This window comes from Scyliorhinus canicula, chromosome 31 (genome assembly GCF_902713615.1).
Source record: "Scyliorhinus canicula chromosome 31, sScyCan1.1, whole genome shotgun sequence".
NCBI classification, from domain to species: domain Eukaryota; kingdom Metazoa; phylum Chordata; class Chondrichthyes; order Carcharhiniformes; family Scyliorhinidae; genus Scyliorhinus; species Scyliorhinus canicula.
This window is the reverse complement of record NC_052176.1, coordinates 8,312,878-8,333,393: the sequence shown is the minus strand read 5'-3', so window position 1 is coordinate 8,333,393 and position 20,516 is coordinate 8,312,878. Positions and strand designations below refer to the sequence as shown.

The window sequence follows — 20,516 nt, the reverse complement described above, 5'->3', positions numbered from 1 at the left end:
GCCAATCCGCCTAACCCCGCACATCTTTGGACTGGCCAAGCAGCTGGGCGTGGGTGACTCCACAATGGTAAATAAGCTGTTTGTATGTCCCTCCCAAAATGGCCAATCAGCAGGGTTTTTGTCCCTCCCAAAATGACCAATCAGCATTGTGTGTGTGACTACACCATGGAAAAGCAGCTGGGTGTGTATCCATCCCATCATGGCCAATCAGTTGGGTGTGACACCCCCATGGCCGATCAGCAGGGTGTATGTGAGGAAGTGAACAATCGAATATGGTGGACAGTAGGACCCTGAGGGCAATGAGTTCACAGCCAGAGAACAAAGGGATGAGCACAGCATGGCTAGGAAGGGGTAGGGGAGCTTTGCCTCGTGGAGAGGATAGTGAAAAGGATGCTGGGTAACAAGTGGCCAGGATTGGGAAAATGCGAAGTGAGCCAATCAGGATATCCGGCCAGGTCAGATAATTGGCCATGGTGGGAGGGGCACACACCCAGCTGATTGACCATGGTGGGAGGGACACCCACCCTACTGATTGGCCATGGTGGGAGGGACACACGCCCAGCTGATTGGCCATGGTGGGAGGGAAACCCACCCTACTGATTGGCCATGGTGGGAGGGACACACGCCCAGCTGATTGGCCATGGTGGGAGGGACACACACATGCACAGCTCATCGGACATTGGGGCGACATACGCACCCAATTCATCATCTATGGGGATGGCACACGCACCCAACAAATCGGCCATGGGAGATTCAGGCATACATAGATGATCTGCCGTGGGTGTGGCATCCTCACATGATCGACCATGGGTGGAGTCACACACACTCAGCTGTTCATCCATGGCTGGGGTCACATACACTCAGTTGATCGGCCATGGGCTGGCATATGCACCCAGATGAACCGCTGCGGGATTGGCACACACACCCAGCGAGCCCATTAACGGGTTCGAATTTCCACGGAACTAGCGCCAATTTTGTTGTCACAGAAGACCACAGATTCAGTTCAGCGTCAACATTTAGCCTCTGAAACGCAGCATCCCGCCCCTTTTCTCTGATGCTCCTTTTCCCACCACACCGGCACACTCGCCTATGGGCAATGAGCATTTTAAAAATCTGGTCAAATTGAACAATAACAGAGGAATTATGATACTCCATCGGCAGCCTATGGGCAATGAGCGTAGGAATGTAATCAGTAAATATTTAAATGTATGGGATTATAGATCAAGGGTGGTGATTAATGGCCCTCAGTTTAAAATGGTTCACAGTGAGCATCAGGAAACAGCATGTCTGGGCTGTGGGGCATTCTGTAGCCCGATTGTTTGGACTGGTAGTAGTCATATGAAACCCAGGAGACGGTCAGATACTGGGTATTCAGGAGAATTGATAATGCATTTGCAAAGACAGCGATGGGGCGATGCTGCAGCCCCCAGGGAGATTTGGGGCATTCAGTTTTGCCATGATTGTTTTGTGAAATATCAGGCACCTTTAATGATTGAGGTTTGTGACCACAGGGTGGATTTTGAATCCAAGAAGTGTCAGTGTAAGTGGGATGGTAGATTAATGACACCGTTCAATTACTGCAAGGATAATTTGGCCGACAACAATGTGACTCTAAAAGGCTGTGCAAGCTTGTGGACAAGTTACAGACATGTGGTATCGATTAATGAGGAAGCACGTAGCTTATGTTGTTGGGATGACCTGGGGACGCAAAATGAGCCTAACAGTGTTAGAGACTGTATCACTGCAATGATGCTGTGCCACAGGATAGATCATATCCCCAACTCGCTCAGGCAAGGGAAAAATGAATGTTTGGGTGTGGGTGTCAGGATGCCAGTGAACTGAAACCTGTTAGCAGCATCAATAGGACAGATGTGACAGTGCAAATATTATGTTTGGAACTAATCCTGTCACAATCAGAATTAAAAACATTGAAGTAGACGCAGCAGCAAGATCCAAAATGTATCAGGGAAAGTTTCTCCCTGATTGAATCACTGAATTAGAAAAAGAGGAATGGTTGCAATGGAAAACCGGAAGTCCTGGAGATGGTACTTCTGGAATATCCAATCAAGGATAGGAAGATTCAAATCAAGAAATAGGGCCCTCTCCGCCTTTGACCTGTTCATTCCACTTCATGAGGATCGAGTAAAAATGCTGCGATTTTATTTAAGGGCTTGTCGGGTGGTGAATAGTCGAACACTGTCCATGTCGAAACCATATTGTAAAACGCTGAGAACTTTACTTATTTCACTCACTGCCCTGATCGAGAATAAATTCTGAGTTGTAAACCGTTTCTTTCCCTCAGTTTGAAACTCACGATGTCGTGGAAAAGATAAGTTCAGAAAATACAGGAGCAGAATTAAGTCATTAGACCCATCGAGTCTGCTCCGCCATTCTATCATGGCTTATATCTTCCCCATCTGCTAACTACAATGTTACAAATGAAGAGGTCGATTACGATATCAGCCAGAGCACCTACTCCCCATAAGGCACGACACAGGAGCAGAAGTACGCAATTTAGCCCACTGAGTTCTTCTTCAGCTAGCCACAGGACAGTCCAGGTTAACGGTTTCACTTCTCCCATAATTCTCTTCAGCCGCCACTCTTGAATGTACCTCCTCCTGTTTGTACACTGGAGGTGATCTTCTGCTACTTGTCTGTGAGAAGATCGTATATTAAAGTTCTGTTGAAGTAAATGAGTTGTACCATTCGGTTCAGGAGATGCATAATAATTCATTGTGCTCTGCGCACGTTATATGCTGATCCTAAACTGGCCTCAACTCCACCGGCCTGCCCGTTCTCCAGAACCCTTCAACTCATAACCAAAAGAAAAATTCTCTCACTGCTTTTTAAATTCACTCACTCTTCCTACATTTAGCGCACGCTGGGGTACCGAATTCCAGAGAATCACAACCCTTTGGAAGAAGTAGTTTTTCCTGACATCTTTTTAAAATATGCAATCTCTTATTCTAAGATCGTGAGCTCTGGTTTCAGAATGCCCGACAAGACGAAACATCAACTCCACATCTACTTTCTCCATAACCTCTGACACTGGATAGACATATGGATGAAAATGGAATAGTGTAGGTCAGATAGGCTTCAGATGGTTTCACAGGTCGGCGCAACATCGAGGGCCGAAGGGCCCGTACGGCGCTGTAGTGTTCTGTGTTCTATGTTCTATCTGATACATCTCAATTAGATAATTGCGCATAAATTCTGTGGTAAAAACTGTTGGTCAGTCTTCCTCAGTTTGAAACTCACCATGTCGCGCAAAAACATCCAATACAACTATTACTGCGATGGCCGGGATTGGAACGCGGGTCGACTGCCTGGAAGGCAGCTATGCTCACCACGGTACTGCATTTCTATTTTTTGAAACCATGGTGAATAGAAAGAGGCAGAAAAAAAGCGGCAGATACTGGGGCTCTTTAGCAGAGGGCTCATTCGCTGGCTTTGAAAGCAGACCAAGGCAGCCCAGCAACACGGTCCAATCGCCGTAACTGCCTCCCTGAACATGCTTTGGAATGTGGCAACTAGGGGCTTCTCACAGTACGTTCATTTGAAGCCTACTTGTGACAAGAAGCGCATTTCATTTCAATTTCCATCAGTTCATCGATGCTGACCGAAATTAGGCGGATTGACTAGAAAGACGGAAGGACGAGGTGGCCGAATGGTTAAGGCGATGGACTGCTAGTCTGTTGTGCTCAAACGCATGGGTTCGAATCCCATCCTCGTCCATTTTTCATCCACTCTTTCTCGGTAGTGGGGCTCATTTTTCCAAGATAGATCTGCAATCACTGATGTGACAATCTATTCCAAGCTCAACCTCACAAGTTTGGTGATGCAGATGGAGGAGAAGTTGAAGAGGTGGGATATGTTACCGCTGTCACTGGCGGTGAGGGTGCAGTCCGTTAAGATGACGGTGCTCCCGAGGTTTTTGTTCCTGTTCCTGTGCCTCCCCATCCTTATCCCGAAGGCCTTTTTTAGGAGGGTCAACAGGTATTACGGGATTTGTGTGGGTGCATGGGACTCCGAGGGTGAAGAAGGGTTTTCCTGGAAAGGGGCAGGGATAGGGGGGGGGGGGGTCCGGCATTGCCCAACCTCTGTGGGTACAATTGGGCTGCCAACGCAGCGATGGTGCGTAAGTGGGTAATGGACGGGGAAGGGGCAGCATGGAAGAGGATGGAGATGGCGTCCTGTGTGGGCACGAACCTGGAGGCGGTGGTAACGGCGCTGCTGCCGCTCCCTCCAACGAGGTATACCATGAGCCCGGTGGTGGCGGCTACCCTCGAAATTTGGGGGCAATGGAGACGACATAGGGGAGAGGTGGGGGGCTCGATGGAGGCCCCGGTACGGGGGAACCATCGGTTTGTCCCAGGGAGCATTGATGGCGGATTTCTGTGCTGACACAGGTTAGGAGGTTGAGGGACCTGTTTGTGGAGGGGAGGTTCGCGAGCTTGGGGGAGTTAGAGGGGAGGTTTGGGCTCCCCCGGGGAACATGTTGTGATACATGCAGGTGAGGGCGTTTGCCAGGCAGCAGGTGGAGGGGTACCCCTTGCTGCCCCCACGAGGGGTGTGGGATCGGTTGCTCTCGGGGATGTGGGTTGGAGGAGGGAGGATTTCGGACATATACCGGGTAATGCAGGAGGTAGACGAGGCCTCGGTGGAGGAACTGCAGGGTAAATGGGAAGAGGAGCTGGGTGAGGAGATTGAGGAGGGGACGTGGGCGGGTGCCCTGGAGAGAGTGAATTCATCGACTTCCTGTGCGAGGCTTAGCCTCATACAGTTCAAGGTGCTGCATAGGGCCCACATGACTGGGACGAGGATGAGTAGGTTTTTCGGGGGCGAGGACAGGTGTGCTAGGTGCTCGGGGAGCCCAGCGAACCACGTCCATAAGTTTTGGGCATGCCCAGAGCTGGGGAAGTTTTGGAAGGGGGTAGCAAGGACGGTGTCGAGGGTGGTGGGATCCAGGGTCAAGCCAGGCTGGGGACTCGCAATTTTTGGAGTTGCAGTGGAGCCGGGACTGCAGGAGGCGAAAGAGGCCGGTGTTCTGGCCTTTGCGTCCCTAGTAGCCCGGCGGAAGATCATGCTCCAATGGAAGGATGCGAGGCCCCCAAGCGTGGAGGCCTGGATCAATGATATGGCGGGGATCATTAAATTGGAGAAGGTGAAATTTGCCCTGAGGGGATCAGTACAAGGGTTCTTTAGGTGGTAGCAGCCTTTCCTGGACTTTCTGGCGGAACGGTAGGTAAATAGGCCGGCAGCAGCAGCAACGGGAGGGGGGGGGGAGGGAGTGAGGGGGGGGGGTCTTTGGATCGGTGGGAGGGAGAACTGCGTACATGGGTTTGTGGGATGTGGCGGGTGTTATCTCTTTCCCTTTTATTGTTTGGGTGTTCTTTTCTCTTTTTTCTCTTTTGTTTGTAGTTGCTTTTGAAGTTGGGTGGGTATTATTCTTGGGGCGTCACTGCGGTTGTTGTGTTAATAAAGTTGAGATGTTTATATTTTGTAAAAATTTCAATAAAAATCATTAAAAAAAAAAAGTTCTGTTGAAGTAAATGAGAACCATTTGGTTCAGGAGATGCATAATAATCCATTGTGCTCTGCGCACGTTCCATGCTGATCCCAAACTGGTCTCAACTCCACCGGCCTGCCCGTTCTCCATAACCCTTCAACTTCTCACCAAAACAAAAATTCTCTCACTCCTTTTTAAATTCACTCACACTTCCTACATTTAGCGCACGCTGGGGTACCGAATTCCAGAGAATCAAAACCCTTTGGAAGAAGTAGTTTTTCCTGAAATCTTTTTTAAATATGTAATCTCTTATTCTAAGATCATGACCTCTGGTTTCAGAATGCCCGACAAGACGAAACATCAACTCCAGTTCTACTTTCTCCATAACCTCTGACATCTAATACATCTCAATTAGATAATTGCGCATAAATTCTGTGGTTTTCCGGTTTTCCATTGCCACCATTCCTCTTTTTCTAATTCAGTGATTCAATCAGGGAGAAACTTTCCCTGATACATTTTGGATCTTGCTGCTGCGTCTACTTCAATGTTTTTAATTCTGATTGTGACAGGATTAGTTCCAAACATAATATTTGCACTGTCGCATCTGTCCTATTGATGCTGCTACCAGGTTTCAGTTCACTGGCATTGGTCAGTCTTCCTCAGTTTGAAACTCGCCATGTAGCGCAAAAACATCCAATACAACTATTACTGCGATGGCAGGGATTGGAACGCGTGTCAACTGCCTGGAAGGCAGCTATGCTCACCACGGTACCGCCATCGCTGCCTTTCTAGTGTTTGAAACCACGGTGAATAGAAAGAGGCAGATAAAAAGCCGCAGATACTGGGGCTCTTTAGCAGAGGGCTAATTCGCTGGCTCTCACAGCAGACCAAGGCAGGCCAGCAACACGGTTCAATCCCCGTAACTGCTTCCCTGAACATGCTTTGGAATGTGGCAACTAGGGGCTTCTCACAGTACGTTCATTTGAAGCCTACTTGTGACAATAGCGCTTTCCATTTCATTTCATTTCAATTTCCATCAGTTCATCGATGGTGACCGAAATTAGGCGGATTGACCTGCAAAGATGTGGGACGAGGTGGTCGAGTGGTTAAGGCGATGGACTGCTAGTCCATTGTGCTTTGCACGCGTGGGTTCGAATCCCACCCTCGTCGATTTTTCGTCCATTGTTTCACGGTAGTGTATCTCATTTTTCCAAGACAGATCTGCAATCACAGATGTGACAATCTATTCCAAGTTGTCAGGACATATTGCATCGAGTTGGCTTGCAGGAGGGTCGAACGGAGGCAGACGCGTTTGGGGCCGAAACGCTCATAGCCACCAGTTCTTCTTCAGCTACCCTAGTCCAGGTTACCGGTTTCACTTCTCCCATAATTCTCTTCAGCCACCTCTCTTGAATGGACCTCCTCCTGTTTGTACACTGGAGGTGTCCTTCGGCTACTTGTCTGTGAGAAGTTCGGATATTGAAGTAAAGGAGTTGTACCATGTGGTTCAGGAGATGCACATCAATCCAGTGTGCTCTACGCACGTGGATTCCAATCCCATCCACGTCAAAAACGTTTCTGTTGTCTGGCAGTTTGTCCCACTTCATGAAGATCGAGTAAAAATGCTGCCATTTTCAGCTTTTATTTAAGGGCTTGGCGGCTGGTGAATAGTCGAACACTGTACATGTCGAAACCATATTGTAAAACGCTGAGAACTTTGCTTATTTCACTCACTGCCCTAATCGAGAATACATTCTGTGTTGGAAACCGTTTCTTTCCCTCAGTTTGAAACTCACGATGTCGTGGAAAAGGCAAGTTCAGAAAATACAGGAGCAGAATTAAGTCATTAGACCCATCGAGTCTGCTCCGCCATTCTATCATGGCTTATATCTTCCCCATCTGCTACCTACAATGTTACAAATGAAGAGATCGATTACGATATCAGCCAGAGCACCTACTCCCAATAAGGCATAACACAGGAGCGGAAGTAGGCTATTTAGCCTACTGTGTTCTTCTTCAGCTACCCACAGGACAGTCCAGGTTAACGGTTTCACTTCTCCCATAATTCTCTTCAGCCGGCTCTCTTGAATGAACATCCTCCTGTTTGGTTCTTTCTGATTTGTTGGCCTCCACTGCGAACAGGACAATGGCACCAAAGCGCTCGCAGAGATGTTAAAAAGCACTTTACAGGGCTCGTCCGGGAATCTCTCAACCTCGCTGCTTTTCTTATCGGGATCATTTGGTGAATTTGGTTCTTTCTGGTTTGTTGGCCTCCACTGCGAACAGGACAATAGACATACTGGACCAGACTTTATCAATTGAAGCGTCGAGCACAAGGGCAATGCCGCAATGGAGATTGTTCGTAAAATCCGGAAAGAACAATAGAAAATGTTGGATAACTCGGCTGGTCTGGCAACATCTGTGGAGAGAGAAAAACAGTTACAGTTCCAAATCCAGTATGACCCTGCTTCCCATTCCACAGCTGCTGCCAGCCTGTTGAGATTTTCCAGCATTTTCTGTTTTTACCGCGGGACTACACGCCAGCTCTAGGCGATTGACATGGTTACGGTGCGCGGAATGGACTCAACCTGATCTGTAACCACTCTATGATTCTCGAAATGAGAGTGAAAAATCAGAAACGTGAAGTATCCGATTGGAGAGTTGCATCCTGGCGATTGGAATCTCTCTACCTCGCTGCTTCCGGTGCTGCTTTCACAGACAAGTTGCCGAAGAGCCTCTCCAGTGGATAAACAGGAGGAACTTCATTCACTTGAGGCGCAGAGGAGGATTATGGAAGAGGTCAACTGAGTCACCTCGTCTGCACTGTGGGCAGCCGAAGAAGAGGTGTCAAGGAGTGGTTAAGCCCCAAACCCGACCCTCCATCCTTTTCGTCCAAACTGCTCCCGAGTTCAGTCAATGGAACCATATCGATCGCAGTGATGTTAAAAAGAGCTTTGTAGGGCTCGTCCGGGATTTGAACCCCGGACCTCTCGCATTTTAGTGCAGCAGAAGGCCCTAAGCGAGAATCATACCCCGAGACCAACGAGCCAGACGGAGCTCAACGACCCGCTGAAACCATCTTACCATTACCTCCCAAAGCAAAGCTTATTTTATCAACTCAATGGGCTTCCTAATTCCTGTTGAATTTGGTTTGGTTGTTAAAGTAAAATGAAACAAAATTATTTTTTGTCCCTCGCTTTTCTTATCGGGATCATTTGGTGAATTTGGTTATTTCTGGTTTGTTGGCCTCCACTGCGAACAGGACAATAGACATACTGGACCAGACTTTATAAATTGAAGCGTCGAGCACAAGGGCAATGCCGCAATGGAGATTGTTCGTAAAATCCTGAAAGAACAATAGAAAATGTTGGATAACTCGGCTGGTCTGGCAACATCTGTGGAGAGAGAAAAACAGTTACAGTTCCAAACCCAGTATGAACCTGCTTTCCATTCTCTGTTTCCCACTCCACAGCTGCTGCCAGCCTGTTGAGATTTTCCAGCATTTTCTGTTTTTACCGCGGGACGACACGCCAGCTCTAGGCGATTGACATGGTTACGGTGCGCGGAACGGACTCAACCTGATCTGTAACCACACTATGATTCTCGAAATGAGAGTGTAAAATCCGAGAAACGTGAAGTATCCGATTGGAGAGTTGCATCCTGGCGATTGGAATCTCTCTACCTCGCTGCTTCCGGTGCTGCTTTCACAGACAAGTTGCCGAAGAGCCCCTCCAGTGGATAAACAGGAGGAACTTCATTCACTTGAGGCGCAGAGGAGGATTCTGGAAGAGGTCAACTGAGTCACCTCGTCTGCACTGTGGGCAGCCGAAGAAGAGGTGTCAAGCAGTGGTTAAGCCCCAAACAGGACCCTCCATCCTTTTCGTCCAAACTACTCCCGAGTTAAGTCAATGGTACCATATCGATCGCAGTGATGTTAAAAAGAGATTTGTAGGGCTCGTCCGGGATTTAAACCCGGGACCTCTCGCATTTTAGCGCAGCAGAAGGCCCTAAGCGAGAATCATACCCCTAAACCAACGAGCCAAACGGAGTTCCACGACCCGCTGAAACCATCTTACCATTACCTCCAAAAGCAAAGCTTATTTTATCAACTCAATGGGCTTCCTACTTCCAGTTGAATTTGGTTTGGTTGTTAAAGTAAAATGAAACGAAATTATTTTTTGTCCCTCGCTTTTCTTATCGGGATCATTTGGTGAATTTAGTTCTTTCTGGTTTGTTGGCCTCCACTGCGAACAGGACAATAGACATACTGGACCAGACTTTATAAATTGAAGCGTCGAGCACAAGGGCAATGCCGCAATGCCGTAAAATCCTGAAAGAGCAATAGAAAATGTTGGATAACTCGGCTGGTCTGGCAACATCTGTGGAGAGAGAAAAACAGTTACAGTTCCAAAACCAGTATGACCCTGCTTCCCTTTCTCTGTTTCCCACTCCACAGCTGCTGCCAGCCTGTTGAGATTTTCCAGCATTTTCTGTTTTTACCGCGGGACTACACGCCAGCTCTAGGCGATTGACATGGTTACGGTGCGCGGAATGGACTCGCCCTGGTCTGTAACCACTCTATGAGTCTCGAAATGAGAGTGTAAAATCTGAGAAACGTGAAGTATCCGATTGGAGAGTTGTATCCTGGCGAATTTGGTTTGGTCGTTAAAGTGAAGTGAAACGAAATTCTTTTTTGTCCCTCGCTTTTCTTATCGGGATCATTGGGTCAATTTGGTTCTTTCGAGAAAATCAAACATTCGCGTCACCAGGTGGCCAAAGGCTGTGCCGGCGCTGTTAAACGCACTTTAACATTTGGTGTGTGATTTATGAATGATCAATTAACGAGCGCAGCCACTTCGCAGAGTGCAGGAAACAGCCCTGAGAGCGAAAGTTTAATAGTTGAACTTTAACCACTGTATTGTCACAACAACGTTAACGACACCAACACAGCTTTGTGAGATATAGCGAGGAGCCTATTGTATTGGAATAACTATCACCATTACATAGTTTTTACCTGATGTTATTTAATTAATAACATCAACATTGTCCAATTCAGTCACAGCTCCAAATATAATCTATCCCACCCGGGAATTTACGTGGCGTGAGGAGCTTTTTTCTGATGAGAAAAAAAATAAGTTGAAGATTTTGCAACATTGTATCTCTCAAGAGATCCCACGTGGTATAAATTAAAGGATCAGGGAATGCACCATCCCAGAGTTTGTTACAGATACGCCTGCAGCACGAAGCGATAGTTCACTTCACAAAGAAAATGCATCGACCAATAGACAGTATCGAGAAAATATACTACACAATCATTGCCGTTATTGGCGTCCCCGGTAAGTGATTGGAGCTGCTGAGAGTGATGGAAACCTTTGTCAGAGTTGCTGCTGCTTTTTCGTTTCGTTCAGACTGATATTGTACAGGTCGACTAATGGGCAGCGTACTTCACAACGCCGATTTTGATGAATAGGAGGTCCAAAATACATGTTTCTCATAAAGGTTCTGGTGTCATATTATGTAATTATGGTTTAGTCTCATGGTGAATGAACATTTTCACATTTCTTGCAATTGTGTTCACTCTTATCTCTGCGCTCAGTATCAGCAGCAGACATTTCAATAGAGGAGTGGTCTGATATGCAATGATAGTAGGAGATGGATATCATTCAAATCATTAGAAATATTGAACTCTCCAGTGCAGGACCCCACCTTCCCTTTAGCTCAGTGGGCTAGACAGCTGGTTTGTAATGCAGAACAAGGCGAGCAGCGCGGGTTCAATTCCTGTACCGACTGCGAATTCTCCTTGTGTGTACCCGAACAGGCACCAGAATGTGGCGACGAGGGGCTTTTCACAGTAACTTTATTGTGGTGTTAAGGTGAGCCTACTGTGACAATAAAAAGATTACTACTTGCAGCACGGTGGCGCAGTGAGTTAGCTCTGCTACTTCACGGTGCGGAGGTGCCAGGTTTGATCCCGGCTCTTGGTCACAGTCCGTGTGGAGTTCACACATTCTCCCGTGTTGGCGTGGGTTTCACCCCCATAACCCAAAAATGTGCAGTGTAGGTTGATTGGCCATGCTTAATTGGAACAACGATACTCTAAGTTATCTTTTTTTTAAACACTGCTAGGTGTAGATACACAGGCAGGTTAGCAAAACCGTCCCTGGATGCCAAGGCAAGGAGAGACAGGATGGAAGGTATGGGGAGCTGGGATATTATTAAAACTAGAAATGATGCAGGAAAGATTTAATGGGCAGCACGGTAGCATTGTGGAGAGCACAATGGCTTCACAGCTCTAGGGTCCCAGGTTCGATTCCGGCTTGGGTCACTGTCTGTGTGGAGTCTGCACATCCTCCCCGTGTGTGCGTGGGTTTGCTCCGGTTTCCTCCCACAGTCCAAAGATGTGCAGGTTAGGTGGATTGGGTATGATAAATTGCCCTTAGTAGGGTGGGGTTGCAGGGTTGTGGGGATAGGGTGGGGGTGTCGACTTTGGGTAGGGTGCTCTTTCCAAGAGCTGGTGCAGACTCGATGGGCCGAATGGCACTGTAAATTCTATGATATTAAGGAAACCGAATAAAGCCCAATGCAAATGCAGACGTTCGTTGCTCGATATAACGGGTACGCGCTACTCCTGTTCCGCTTCTCAATTTCATTTTCTTCTTTGGACCTATTGAAATGAACTAGCTGTTAACGGATAACTGCTTTGAGTGTTAGTTTTTAACCGGCGCAGACTATCACACAGCAGTTGTGATGTACTAGGGGCTTTATTACACTGAATTGAATGTAGCCCGCTTGTTCAAATGAAACACGTCAACCCTATGTCTATGCAGTTGTGGAAAAACCTTTCAAAATAGAATTGTACTTCGTGCCTCTCACTAACAGAAGTGGAGCACTTCATCCCAGTATCTGTACAGTACTGGGAATATCTGTCATTATAAAATTGCCCTTAGTGTGTGTCACCAACAGGAGTGGACCACTTCCGCCCAGAACTTCTACCATTATCGACTGGTGTTTAGCGTATAGCAGTAACTGAAGTGGAGCACTTCAGCCCAGTGTCTCTATAGCACTGGGAGAACTTGTCATTACAGACTTGTACTTAATGTGGATGAAAAACTAGGGTGGGAATGTCAAGATCGGTGGCTATGTATTAGTGGACGAAACTGTCATTGTGGAACTGTCGTGAGGATCACGAACTAGATTCAAGCTAGCCGGAATTATTTTAATCATTGGTTAGGTGACTGATACCGAAACTGCCTGCTGCCGGCGCTGTATTTTGCCAATGAAATACATGTCAAAGAGGAATATTTTAGCCCATTTTTGCAAATGCATAATGTGAAATGTGCAATTATTCCTTCTTCTATTTTCCTGATCAGGCAAAAACACAAAGATATTCACTGGCAATCATTTTTAGCATTCAAATTATTAATGTAATGCCGTTTGCTGAGTCTCAGAATCGTTACCGAACACGGTGCTGAGAGTCTATGAATAAGGAGTGCTAAAACCTACAGTCTGTCACTGACAGACAATTCGCACTGCCTGCAAATGTTGAACTTGTGCATCTGCCTCCGTAGTCTATATCATTTGTATGGAACCGTGAACACCATTGGTTCATGCGATTCTGTGAATCGGAATACATTCCTTTGATTTGATTTATTATTGTAACATGTATTAGTATACAGGGAAAAACATTTTTCTTGTGTGCTATACAGAAAACGCATAGGGAAAGAAGGAGAAACTGCAGAATATAATGTTACAGTCATAGCTAGGGTGTAGAGAAACGATCAACTTAATACGAGTTGGGTCCATTTAAAAGTCTGATGGCAGCAGGGAACAAGCTGTTCTTGAGTCGGTTGGTACATGACCTCAAACTTTTGTATCTTTTTCTTGGCGAAAGGAGGTGAAAGAGAGTATGTCCGGGGTTCATGGGGTCCTTAATTACGCGGGCTGCCTTTCCAAGGCAACGGGAATTGTAGACAGAGTCAATGGACGGGAGGCTGGTTTGCGTGATGGATTGGGCTACTTCCATGACCTTTTCTAGATTCCCGCGGTCTTGGACAGAGAACTATCCATACCAAGCTGTGATACAACCGGAAATAGTGATTTCTCTGGTGCATCTATAAAGGTTGGTGAGAGTCGCAGCTCACATGCCAAATTTCCTTAGTCTGAGAAAGTAGAGTCATTCATAGCCTTTCTTAATTATAGTTTCATCGTGCGCCTCGATGAAACAATAGGTCGTTGATGATCTGGACACCGAAAAATTTGATGGTTTCGACTTCGTTTCCATTGATGTAGATAGAGGAATGTTCTCCACTACGCTTCCTGAAGTCGATGACAATCTCCTTCGTTTTACTGACATTGAGGTAGATACCATTCTCGTCGCACCGGTTCACCAAATTCTCTATCTAATTCCTCCTAACCTCTGTTGATAGTTTTTATTGGTAGGTCGCTAGTTTTGCTCGAGCTTGTCCTCTGACTTAAATTGTTTTGTCTTTCGTCATTAGCCTGACATGAAGCAGTTTGAAGGAAATTACGTTTTCGAATTATATTATTTATATGTCATTAATCTACGCTAATCTTTCTGATAATCAAATAAAAACAATAACATTGATAATGCATGATTTTTCATTTGAAAAAAGTGTTTTACTCCAATACAATCACAGAACCTCTACAATGCAGAAGGAGGCCAGTCGGTAGATTGTGTCTGCACCGACCCTCGGTAAGAGCACCCGACCCAGGCCCACGCTCCCAACCCATCTCCGTGCCCCAGTAACTCCAGCGAACCTTCTATACTCTAAGGGGAATTTTAGCAAGGCCGATCGATGTAACCTGCACATCTTTGGATTGTGGGAAGAGACCGGAGCACCCGGAGGAAACCCACGCAGATAGCGGGAGAAAGTGCAACCTCCACACAGAAAATCACCCAATTTTGGATTTGAACCCAGGTCCCTGGCGCTGTGAGGCAGCAGTGCCACCGCGCTGCCGTTAATGTTATTTTATGTGTCTCGAGATGCTTTTCTGTTATATAGTTGAATTATGATCGCATTATCTTTTTTCCTACGGAGGCTATTCAACTGTGCTGTGAATTTGCACTCTCTTTTGTTTCAAATGTATTAATATCATCAGTTGTCTGTCAGTTCACTGAAACAAATTATTCGTCTCATGACATTATGCAAACAGCTTTCTGGCCCTACTGTCTCTTCCATATAGATGTTGTTTTGTGCGCATGATGTCCGTATGGATCGTCGCATTTTTCCTTTCTTTAATTATGAACGTGTCTCACTTTTCAACTTCAATATCCAGTATACATTTTACCAGATCTGTCCTGTTTACAAATGGACTGTCCAGTCTCTGACAATAACGTAGCGCCTATCTCCGCCTGCTATTCTATCGTTCTCTCTGTCCAACACATCCAGCTTTGACTGTTTCAGCTTAAGCGAACAGCAGATATGTCTTCTGCTCCACACCCATTTTCCCAGCACACGAATTTCCTACAGTTTACCTCATGCATTTGATTCGAATGATGAGTTTGCTTTACCTTTCAGAACGTCAAGGTTAGTTGAATTATTACTTTTTGATACAAAGATATGTACCGGGCAGGTTGCGTTGAGAAGCAGTTGGGCAGCAAAAGGCCCAAGACAGGCTACGAGAGTGGGCAAATAAGTGACAGACGGAATGCAATGTGGATAAGGGTAAGGTTATACCCCAGGGGGGGGGGGGGAGAGAGAATGGAAGCACACACTATTTTGTAAAATGGGAAATCAGCGTCACAAAGGGACGTAGGTGTCCTAGTCTAGGATTATTTTAGCGTTAACCTGCAGGATAAGCTGGCAGTTTGGAAGGCGAACGCAATGTTAACATTCGTGTCGAAAGGGCGAGAAGACGAGAGCAAGAATGGACTTTTGAGGCTGTATAAGGCTCTTGTCAGACCCCGTATCTAAGGAAGAATGTGCTGGCCTTGGAATGGGTCCAGAGGGGCGTCACAAGAATGATTACTGGAATGCAGGACCTTTCATCTGAGGTGCGGATGAGGATTCTGGGAGTTTAGAAGGATGTGCGGAGATCTTATTGAAACTTACAGAATACTGAGAGGACTTGATGGAGTGAAAGTGGAGAGGATGTCGCCACTAGTAGGAGAAATTACCCTAGCCTCAGAATGAAGGCAAAATCCTTTCAACTGAGATGTGGAAGAATTTCTTCAGCCAGAGGGTGGTCAATCTGTGGAACGGATTTCTGCAGAAGACTGTAGAGGCCAAGTCACCGAGTGTCTTTAAGACAGATATAGATAGGTTCTTGATTAAGAATAGCATCGGGGTAATGGGGAGAAGGCAAGCGAATGGGGATGAGAAACATATCAGCCATGCTTGAATGGCAGAGCAGATTCTATGGGCCGAATGGCCTAATTCTGCTCATACGTCTCATAGTCTTATGCTGCGTTATTGATCATATCGCCTATTGTGTTATCCAGTTGACCTTTCATTGGGAGTCGGTTTGGATCGCCTGCAAACTCCTCATGTGTGTATATCATTAATCGGAAAGATACACAACATTGCCAAACAAGATAAATGTTTTTGGCGTCCCTCTTCACTTCAGCATAGTGCGAGTGAACCTGACAGGGGGGAGGGTAGCACAGTGGTTAGCACAGTTGCTTCACATCTCAAGGATCACAGGTTCGATTCCCGGCTTGGGTCACTGCCTGTGTGGAGTCTACACGTTCTCCCTGTGTATGCGTGGGTTTTCTCCGGGTGCTTTGGTTTCCTCCCACACTCCAAAGGTCTGCAGATTAGGCAGATTGGCCATGCTAAATTGTCCTTAGTGTCCACAAAGGTTAAATTTGTGTACGGGGATAGGGTGGAAGTGTGAGCTTATGTAGGGTCCCCTTTCCAAGTGCTTGTGCAGACTCGATGGGCCAAATGGCCTCCTTCAGCACAGTAAATTCTATGATCTCTGACTCCCTGGTCAAGTGGATATCCAACTCCCCTTTTCACATCTTCATTCTTAATTAATCAGGACGAGCGTTTCAGTCCGCTTTTTCTTTTCGATGGAGCAGTCACCAGTGTCTCTAATTCTCTCTGTCCTTTGCCGTTTTGTGTGTTGAATTTTTAGCCTTCATAACGGTGTCTGCCATATCCATCGCCGTATCTGGAACAATTGTTCGCTGGTGGAAATCTCGTAAATGATTGGTTCAACCTGCGATGGGGCCTCTGGAAAAAGCCCAGCGATATGCTCATCCCAGCTGTCCTGCCACTCGCATGTTACCCGTGCAGTTCAAGCCTCGAGGATAGCATTCCACCACTCTTGCTGACCCTGGAGCACAAAAAGGAGCAAATAAATGTACAGTGCAGGAATAGGCCCATCGGCGCTCCATGCGTGCGCCAACCATGCATTCCATCTAACCTAAAATCATCCACACTTCCGACTTCCGTATCCCTCTATTCCCATCCTATTCATATATTTGACAAGACGCCCCTTAAACGTCACTATCGTCCCTGCTTCCACCACCTCCTCCGACAGCGAGTTCCAGGCACCCACTACTCTCTGGGTAAAAAAACTTCTCTCGCAAACCTCCTCGGTACTTTGCCGCTCGCACATTAAACTTATGCCCCGAGTAATTGACTCTTCCACCCTGGGAAAAATGTTTTGATTATCCACGCAGTCCATGCCCTTCATAACTTTGTAGAATTCTATCAGATCGTCCCTCAACCTCCACTGTTCCACTGAGAGCAAACGAGTTCATTCAAATTCTCCTCAAAGCAAATGCCCTCCACACCAGGCAACATGCTGGTAGGCTTCTTCTCTACCCTCTGCAAAGCCGCCACACCCTTCTGGTAGTGTGCCGAACAGAAGTGAACACTATATTTCAAGTATGGCCGAAATAAAGTTCTGTACAGATGCAATATGCCTTGCCAATTTTTAAACTCAATGCCCCGGCTGATGAAGGCACGAATGCCGTATGCCTTCTTGACTACCTTCTCAACCTGTGTTGCCACTTTCAGGTACCTCTGGACCTGTTTACTCAAATCGTCATGCCTGAGAGTACTCTGAATGAGTCTGTCAATTACTGCGCATTTTCCACCTGTATTTCACCTTCCAAAATGCATTACCTCACAATTGTCCAGATTAAACTCCATCTGCTATCTCGCCGTCCAAGTCTCCAAACAATCAGTGTCGTCCTGTATCCTCTGTCAGTCCTCAACATAATTCCACCAATCTTTGTGTTCTCCGCAAACGTACTAATCAGACCAATCACATTTTCCTCCAAATTATTTATGTATACCACAAACGGCAAAGGTCCCAGCATTGATCCCGGTAGAACACCACTGGTCACTGCCCTTCATTCAGAAATACCACACTTCCACTGCTACCCTATGTCTCCTGTGACCCAACCAGTTCTGTATCCATCTTGCCAGCTCACCTCTGATCTCTTGTGACTTCGCCTGCTGTACCGTCTGCCATAAGGAACCTTGTCAAACGTCTTGCGAAAGTCCAAGGAGAAAACATTCACTGCCCTACCTTCATCAAGCATCTTCGTCACTTCCTCGAAAAACCCGCTCGATCATGTAAGTGAGACCAACACCTCCCCTTCACAAAACCATGCTGTCTCTCGCTAATACCTCAACTTACTTCAAAATGGGAGTAAATCCTGTCTCGAAGAATCTTTACCAATAATTTCCCTTCCACTGGCGTGATGCTCACTGGCGTTATTTCCTAGATTATCCTTCCTACCCTTCTTAAGCAAATGAACAACAATCGCTGTTTTCCAGTCCATTGGCACCTTAACTGTGCCCAGTGAGCATACAGAAATTCTGTCAAGTCCCCAGCAATCTCCTCCCTTGCCACCCTCAGAATTATGGGGTAGATACCATCAGGCTCTGGGGACCTATCGACCTTAATGTTTTTCAAGACGTTCTATACCTCCCCCTTTTTTGATCACAATGTGCCCCAGCCTATCTACGCACCCTTCCCCAGGCTCACCATCCATCAACTCCTTCTCTTCAGTGAATGCTGATACAAAGTATTCAATTAGTTGGTCGGCTTTCAAAGCCAGACCAAGGCAGGCCTGGTTCAACTTCCGTAGCAGACTCCCCGAACAGGCGCCGGAATGTGGCGACTAGGGGCTTTTCAGAGTAACTTCCTTTGAAGTCTACTTGTGACAATAAGAAATTTTCATTTCATTTCATTTCATTTCCTCTGGCTCCACGCAGACATCCCGTCCACGGTTCTTCAGTGGACTACCCATTTCCCTGGCTACCCTCTTGCCCTTTACCTACGTATAATAAGCCTTGGGAATTTTCTTTATCCTGTTTGCCAATTACTTTTGTGACTGCTGTTAGCCCTCATGGCTCCTTCCTTAAGTTCCCTTCTACTTTCCTTCCATTCGTCATGGGCTTCGTCTGTGCCCAGCCTTCTAGCCCCTCTAAATGCTTCCTTTTTCCTTTGGACCGGGGCAGAATCTGTCAGTGACACTCAGAGTGATCTGAGTGATCAGCTTCATTTGCAGGCTGGCTCGTCACCGTGCGGAGAATTCCGGTCAATTTCTTGCAAATGGCTAATTCCGCCTTGCCGTTAGTTCTGATTTGTTGCACCCACAGCATATGCACAGCTGCTACAGTAATGCTCTACAAATATTTCAGTGTGAATTTAGACTGCAGGCCCAGAGCCCCTGTATCCTCATGTCCTCCAGCTCGCTACAGTTTCACGGGCCGGTCCCTCAGTCTCTAATCAAACCTGCCCCATCCCGTCCATCTCTCTCTCTCTCTCTGTGTATGTCTGTGCACGTTCTCCGACTCTCTCTCTCTTCTCTCTCTCGCTCTTTCTCACTGCACCGTCTCCGACTCTCTCTCCATTTCTCTCCCTCTATCACTCTCTCTCTCACCTTCGAAATGTGAAGTCACACGGGATCAGAGGTGAGCTGGCAAGACGGATACAGAACTGGCTCGGTCATAGAAGGCAGAGAGTAGCAATGGAAGAGTGCTTTGCTGATTGAAGGGCTGTGACTAGTGGTGTTCCCCAGGGATCAGTGCTGGAACCTTCGCTGTTAGTAGTAGATATAAAGGATTTGGAGGGAAGTTTAACTGGCCTGATTAGTAAGTTTGCAGACGACACAAAGGTTGGTGAAATTGCGGATAGCGATGAGGACTGTCAGAGGATACAGCAGGATTTAGATCGTTTGGAGACTTGAGCACCGAGATGGCAAATGGCGTTTAATCCGAACAAATGTGAGGCGATGCATTTTGAAAGGTCTAATACAGGTAGGGAATATACAGTGAATGGCAGTACCCTCAAGAGTATTGCCAGTCAGAGAGATCTTGGTGTACAGGTGCACAGGTCAATGAAAGGGGCAACACAGGTGGAAAAGGTTGTCAAGAAAGCATACGACATGCTTGCCTTCATTGGGCGGGGCATTGAGTATAAAAATTGACAAGTCATGTTGCAGCTGTATCGAACTTTTGTTCGGCCACATTTGGAGTATAGTGTTCAATTCTGGTCGCCATACTACCAGAAAAATGTGGAGGTTTTAGATATAGTGCAGAATTGATTTACCAGGATGTTGCCTAGTATGGAGGGCATCAGCTGTGGGGAGAGTTTGAATAAACTCGGTTTGTTCTCACTGGAACGAAGGAGGATAAGGGGCGACCTGATAGAGCCAAATATTGACTGGAAATACTATAATTCGAGTACTATAGATGGGTCAGTTTTTGTGCAGTGTGTGCAGGAGGGTTTTCTGACACAGTATGTAGACAGGCCAACAAGGGGCGAGGCCACATTGGATTTGGTACTGAGTAATGAACCCGGCAAGGTGTTAGATTTAGATGTAGGTGAGCACTTTGGTGATAGTGATCACAACTCGGTTATGTTTACTTTAGCGATGGGCAGGGATAGGTATATATCGCAAGGCAAGAATTATAGCTGGGGGAAAAGCAATTATGATGCTATTCGGCAAGATTTAGGATGTATAGGATGGGAAAGGAAACTGCAGGGGATGGGTACAATCGAAATGTGGAGTTTTTTC

At 46.6% G+C, this 20,516-nt stretch overlaps 1 non-coding gene across 1 annotated transcript; it reads left to right on the top strand.

The window, feature by feature from the left end:
- The first annotated feature begins 6,597 nt into the window (after window positions 1-6,597).
- On the top strand, window positions 6,598-6,679 carry trnas-gcu. Its single transcript has one exon. It is a non-coding gene; the product is annotated as a tRNA-Ser (tRNA).
- Window positions 6,680-20,516: the final 13,837 nt, after the last annotated feature.